The sequence below is a fragment of the Convolutriloba macropyga genome, chromosome 3 (assembly GCF_964194025.1).
Source record: "Convolutriloba macropyga chromosome 3, txConMacr16.3, whole genome shotgun sequence".
NCBI lineage: Eukaryota > Metazoa > Xenacoelomorpha > Acoela > Convolutidae > Convolutriloba > Convolutriloba macropyga.
In genome coordinates this window covers 9,330,853-9,338,897 of record NC_134470.1, presented here as the reverse complement: position 1 = coordinate 9,338,897, position 8,045 = coordinate 9,330,853, and positions in this window count along the sequence as shown.

Below are 8,045 nucleotides of genomic sequence, written 5' to 3'. Positions count from 1 at the left end.
GTTGATTAAATAGAATTCGTCGTGTATTTTCTCAAATTAGAGGCTTGTTTTGCATTTCGCAACAAAAGTTGTCCTGAGAAAAATCAGGTATAGGTAATTTGATTTTGGCATTCGCCTATATTATTATACCGTAAAAAGAATGGCCCTTGCTACACATTTTGAAAACCATCGCAGAGATTGTTTTTTTTCGGATATTAGTATTGTGGTGACTAACGATAGAGAACTATTGTTCTACTGATTGAAACAATCAAAAAATTACAGAGACATCTGCGGTATAATATAGTGTTGCAAGAATACCAGTACCAAATTCAAATTTGAAGAACATCTCATAGATTGTTTTTTTCTGGTTACTGGTTTTGTGGTGACATGTTTCGTACAAGGTATTCTTGTAACATGTCACAAACTTATAGCCCCTTCGTGAAATTATTGTATGCTTGCCTTGATTGTGGGATAAATGTTATCTGACCACTAGGCAGGGGAGGGCTATGATGGGAATAAACCCGACAAATTTTGAAAACTGTTCCTTCAAATTCAATGATTTTCAGTTTCAATTTTTGAGCAATATTACTGCAATCTATTCGAACACAATTCAATTTCAATTTTATGTCAAAAACAGGTAAAACTCTTTCAAAAAATAAAACAATATAATATGGAGGAAAACTGTCAGTCGCAGAAAATTGTGAGACCAACATTGCAGTTCTAGAAAATATCTCAAAACCTCCATGTTCCTTTTCACAAATATGTTTCAGATTTTTCAAGTTTGCAGGCTCATTTTTAGAAGCGTAGAAATAATGCAATATCGAACGACCGGGAAACCAGAACCAATAATTAGCTGAAGACAGTTGTCTTGATAACTTGATTCTAAGTCTTAAGACTTAGATTTTATATATATATATATATATATATATATATATATGAATATATATTATATATATATATATATATATATATATATATATATATATAATATATATATATATATATATATATATATATACATATATATCCAAATATGTATATATACGTGAGTGTGTGCTCCCTTATATATAGATAATAATTTGCCCTTTTCTTCAACTTTTATTAATATTCGTAAATATATCTGAGCATTCCAAATTAACCACTAACTTCAGGGTGCAAATGATTTTCTACCAATTTTACTTTTAAAACTGAGCGGTACACAACCTTTTTTTTCAATGTTATAGTTTTGTTCCATTAGGTGCAAATAAGCTAGAATAGCAAAACGTCAAGAACAAACGTGATAGCAAAAAGTTGTCGGCACGGTTGCTGACACTTTTTTTAGCAACATTTGTAGGCATTTTGAGGTGGAGAAAACTACCCTTATTAATTTTTTTTGCGTCAAATAACTATATAATCCACATCAAAAGCCAATATATTCAGCAGCAGAGATATTTTTTCTCCGCTGCTGAAGTATGAGTCCTGGAATAAAGTTAATTTATGGAAGGTTAGCATGAGTAACTAATGAAAAAATGTTCAAATATGCGAAGTGTTAAAAATAAAAAAAATCCTCACAAAATTTATGAAGTTCGAGTGAAATGCTCAGAAGAAAAAGCTGTTATCAAAAGAATATCTTGATATGATGTATCCTCTTTGTTCTCAGCGTTAAATCCGATGACATTCAGTAGCACTGTCTCTAAAAGATATAAGAACTACCAGAATCAAACAATTTTCCAAGAACTGTGTAAGAAATGCATTGAAATGCGCTGATTATTCAAAAATTTCAGCGGAAAAACCTTGCAAAATATTTCGCTAAAGTTTGCTGATATGTCCAGAACATATGCAAAAAACGTCTTTAAGTATGCTAAATTTTCAAAAATTTCTGCTCATTTTAACACTTTTCTCGCGTTGTCTGAGTCGCTGACACTGCTGTACTGTTTGTAAGTTGCCACCCAACCCCCTGTGTCATTGATTCCTGAAAATCTGAGCAATTAATTTCATTTTATATAAATAAGCCGTCTTGTAAAAATTGCGCTAAAAATGGCAGCAATGCATTGGAATTACACAGGAAATGGGCTGACAATTCAGCGTATTCTTATTTAATTTCAGCGCATTTAATCGCTTTTTTTTTCAAAAACGCAAAAACCTTACATAATAGTAATGAGCTGAAAACCACAAAAACTGTGTATTATATGCGCTGAAATTAGGTAACACTTGCGTTGAGGTTGCGCTGAAAATTCAGAATATCAGCTCACTCACTAAATTTCAGTGCATTTCAGCGTCTTCAGCGTATTTCTTACATAATTTCAGCACATTCTGCGCAGTTCATACGACAAAATTTACTTAAACGGCACTGACATCACGAATGGGGTACCTGATAAATCAGATCTATATCAGATATCGACATTATGGAAACTCTCAAACATGACTTCATTTTTTCGAAAGAGTGGTAAGCTTGGTCTTGAAGTTTTTATTGACTAAGAACTTAGACTGCCTAGCATCTTGACTGATGTAAGCCAGCCCTCTTTACGAGGTGACCAAAAAACTTTTACGAGGCGACGTGAAAAATCCTTGTGAATGGCTTTTGTACTTTTGCCAGCTAACTTTTGCACTGGTTAGCTTTTGTACTGGTTCAATTGTTTTTCCATTTGTATTGCAATGGCGCCCTTGGAAAACAATAATGTGATGTCCGTACTGAACCCAGTCCCTCCAACCCACTTTAATGAATCCAGTTAACATAGTGATGAAGCCGCGTTTAAGTTGCTACCAGAAATTTACTTTAGTTGCCACTCGGGGGTTATTTCACTGCCATAGTTACATCGTCCAGGACACCACTAATGTCAACCCAAAGTGTTTTCATACGCAAAATTGGTCGACCGCGGTCTTTACATATGTCGACCTCTCAACTAGGCTACTTTTATTTGGTTTGTAGAACACATTGTTCCTCCCATTTGAGTACCTGAACAACAAAATCAACAAAATTTAGCTGGCAACCTGAACCTAAATTTTTGACATTCGAAGCCGAGAAAATGACTCTGTTAAAATAAGCACTTCATTTGATACACCCCATCTTGAGTAATAGCAGACATCTGAAAAAGAAAAAAAAACCGTTTAGACGTAGAACCCCTCGGATTAATCTCCCAATTTGTTTATCTCACAAGCAGTGTAAATCAGATCTTCCAGGCAGCACTAATTTCTTCAATTTTGTACTGACTTTTTCAGTGTTTCAACGTTTTACTATACAGAATTATAATAATTATCATTTTTTAAAATATTTTAAATATTACTATTATTATTATTATTATTATTATTATTATTATTATTATTATTATTATTATTATTATTATTATTATTATTATTAGTATTATTAGTATTATTATTACTATTATTATTATTATTATTATTATTATTATTATTATTATTATTATTATTATTCTTATTATTATTATTATTATTGTGGTAGGGAAGTACCCGTCAGGGAAACCAAGACTCACATATTATTATAAACACTGTTAATCATCATATACTATTATGCTACCAACCCATTCGGGTCATCTGTTCATTCAGTTAACTTAACCCATTCGGTTTGAAACTCATTTATCATTTCAGTTGTACGCAGTAAACTTTCTATCACTTATCGTAACAGATTTGTAAACTATATCTTATCGTACTTAGCGTTGACAGGTATTGTCTGGTCACGCCTCTATCTTTCTAAAGCTGTGAACTGATTCACCGCTTTTTGCCTAAAACAAGATTGAAAACAGTTGAATTGCGAAGGTTTGAAACTGCTCTTTTTGCTCACTCTCACATAAAGCAATGGCAAAATCCCCAATCGGGGTTACAATATATTGGGACAATGGGCCAAAGCCAAACATAGTGTGGGAAAAACGGTTCGAAACAGTAAAACTGGCCATAACAGCCAAATAAAATATTCAGGTAGAAAAACTACTCAGGCCCAAACCACACAACAGAGAACTTGACTACCCACACGAACCCATATATGAACCCCCCACATCAGATGAAACAACAGCCGAGAAAAGGCAACGAGAACAAAGAAACATCAAAAGAAAAGTCGATTGGCAAAACCAATGCTTAGCGATAGAGGACAAAGGCCCATACGTGGACAATATCCCTTGGGACGAGGCCGATACAAAAATAAAAAGCCTCATTTACCTGTCTTTGGACAGGAGGCTACAAACATCTTCCACCAAAGGAACCCCCACCATCAGATGTCAAAATGTACAACAGACGCGTTTGTCGAGCAACTAAAGGAAACATTTAAAGAACTAAGAAACCAAACTTTTGACCGCTACTGCAAACTGCAAACAAAAACACTACGAAACATTTGAGAAATTCCACTCAAAAATAAAGCAAAAAACTGCAATTTGCAATTGGGAAGATTTAGAAGACAGCCTCGTGAAAAGCAACTTCATTCAAGGCATGCGCAACCCACAAATCCAAATGGACCTGTTATCCGAAGACCGTGACCCAATCGGAACACTACAGTATTAAGAGCAAGAGACCAAGAAAACCAACAAAAACTGGCCAAAACAAACAGGTCGCCTCGAGACACATGCCCACAAGGGCAACCAGAAGTCCAATACATAAGACGCAATAACTCACAACAAAGACAAAGCATACCACAAAGAACGGGCATATTACAGACACCAAGATCAGGCCAAATACCAGATTGCTGGAAATGCGGATAAAAATTCATCCCAGCAACTGCCTAGCAAAGAATGAAATATGCAGAATCTGCAAAAGATAGGCCATTATGGAAAAATTTGTAAAGCAGAAATGCCCCCACGACCAACACAAGACCACAAGCAAGAACAAACATACAAAGCAGAAACACAACATCCACAAATCAAAATAATAATCACCAACAAAACACAAGGAGAGTCAGAAATACTAAAACAACAACAATTGACGACGCATCACAAACAGGCAGCGACCAGTCGGAAGAAATTGAATCCATGGATCCAAAGAACACATGTTACATAAGAGAAATGATGGAAGACTGGAATACCGTCAACCTTGTGCAAATTAACAAAATAAATCAAACCCAAATGTGAGAGTACTGTATCGAAACCCATTCGGGAAAATGCAAAATACATTGGCTTGTAGACACTGGAAGCCCGAGAAGCTTCGTCTCACAAACAACAGCAAACTGGCTGACAAACAAACTTCGAAAAAACATCGTAAACAACGCCACAAAAGTGGGAGAATTCAGATGCTTCAACAACAACAAAATCAAAATAAACAGCAATCTCAAAATCGATTTATCGTCCGGAAACACGGCCGCACCAAATTGTGAAATACTGGTAGTACTGCGCAACACAGTGAACCTACTGGGCAGAGATATGCTCCAAAAACTGGGAATACAACAATCACAAACAAAGAAAGGTAAGAAAATTGCAAACTTCATCAAAACAGAACACCAAAAAATAAAACACAAAATTTTCAAAATTTTTCCCCACCTATGTACCCAATTGGAAAAATTAAAAAACCATATAGACAAATCCACATTTAAACAATACTTCAAACCAACACAACTTAAAGGAAGAAGAGTAGCCATACACCTAATTGATAAAGTAGAAAAGAACCAAAAAAAATTAATCGAAGAAAAACAAATTATCAAATTAGAAAAATGCTCAGACGAATACTTTATAAGCCCCGTGGTCATCACAGTTAAAAGCGATAACTCCGTGAAAACAGCACTGGACTCAGAAGAACTAAACGATGCAATACACAAATACAAGTATCAAATGCAAAGCATAGACCATCTAACGGACACAATCTCCAAAAAAATAAGCGAACTAGAAAACAAGTCAGGAATATTATATTTTTCAAAAATTGATCTAAAATACGCGCACAGCCAAATCCCACTTCACAAAGGCACACAAAAACACTGTAACTTTAACATTCTGGGCGGAAACGCCACAGGAACGTACAGATTCATAAACGGATTTTAGGGACTCACAGATATGCCCACTACATTCCAAAAAGCAATCGACTATACATTAAACAATGAATATTCGACACACACAATTTTGGACGACATAATAATTATCACCAAGAGATCTATAGATGAGCTCGAAAAAGAAATAATGAAAGTCCTATCAAGATTGGACAAAGAAAATCTGGCTATAAGCCTACACAAATGCGAATTCGCCAAACGGAGATTGTGTGGCTCGGCTACAAAATCAGCCCATACGGGATAATACCAACAGAGAAGAAAACAAAATCCATTTCAGAAATGGAGCAACCACACACACTAAAACAACTCAGATCTTTCATGGGATTTAAACACCATATGATAAAATTTATCCCTAACCTATCAGAATTTACAGCACCTCTGAGACCGTTACTATCAACAAAAGACAGCATCAAAAGCTCAAAACTAAAATGATCAAGCGAACATGACACAGCATTTAACAAAATCAAGAAAACTATAACACGAATAATAGAAAACAAACACTTCAACACAAAAAAGCCCACACGAGTCAGATGCGACGCATGCAAAAACGGCCTAGAGCATGCCTAGGACAAAATTTGAATAACAATTGGCACCCAATTGCATACGCCAACCGATTCCTAAACTGCAACGAACAAAAATACAGCACTAACGAACTAGAACTTCTTGCAGTCGTTGGGTCGTTGGAACATTTCAAATATTACCTATATGGCCCAAAATTCGAACTCCAAACAGATCGTCAAGCACTTTTATTGGCCCTAAAAAATAACAGGGGAAATAAAACATATCAAAGCCGCCTGACCCTCTGGGTAGACAGACTGTTACCCTTACACTTCACAGTACAACATGTACCAGGAAAAAATATGGGATTTGCAGATTACTTCAGTAGATACACCATCTCTCTCGCACCATACATTCGAACACATACTAAAGAACGCACAAAGAATTTCATCCATTAAAAACGCGCCTAAATTACATCGCGCATATCTTGACGCAATAAAAGCAAGAAAGCAAAACAAACAAAGCAAACGCGTTTTTTGCCATTCTCGTTATCTAAAACAGTCGCACTTTTGCAATCAATCAAATTCCTCGTTACATAATCTTTCTCTATATAACCAAAATTCTCGTTCCTTAAAAACACACGTTCTAGTTTGCACTCGAAACAACCCAAATTGAAATACAATTGATTTACCAATCCACAATATAAATACATTTGATTTACCAGTTCACTCTCACATGGCGCAGTCAGCAATAGCAAAATCCCCAATCGGGTTACACTATATTGGGACAATGGGCCACAGCCAAACAGAGTGTGGGAAAAACGGTTCGAAACAGTAAAACTGGCCATAACAGCCAAATAAAATATTCAGGTAGAAAAACTACTCAGGCCCAAACCACACAACAGAGAACTTGACTACCCACACGAACCCATATATGAACCCACCACATCAGATGAAACAACAGCCGAGAAAAGGCAACGAGAACAAAGAAACATCAAAAGAAAAGTCGATTGGCAAAACCAATGCTTAGCGATAGAGGACAAAGGCCCTTACGTGGACAATATCCCTTGGGACGAGGCCGATACAAAAATAAAAAGCCTCATTTACCTGTTTTTGGACAGGAGGCTACAAACATCTTCCACCAAAGGAACCCCCACCATCAGATGTCAAAATGTACAACAGACGCGTTTGTCGAGCAACTAAAGGAAACATTTAAAGAAGTAAGAAACCAAACTTTTGACCGCTACCAATTCTTCAACTGCAAACAAGAACACTACGAAACACTTGAGAAATTCCACTCAAGAATAAAGCAAAAAACTGCACTTTGCAATTGGGAAGATTTAGAAGACAGCCTCGTGAAAAGCAACTTCATTCAAGGCATGCGCAACCCACAAATCCAAATGGACCTGTTATCCGAAGACCGTGACCCAATCGGAACATTACAGTATTAAGAGCAAGAGACCAAGAAAACCAACAAAAACTGGCCAAAACAAACAGGTCGCCTCGAGACACATGCCCACAAGGGCAACCAGAAGTCCATTACATAAGACGCAATAACTCACAACAAAGAAAAAGCATACCACAAAGAACGGGCATATTACAGACACCAAGAT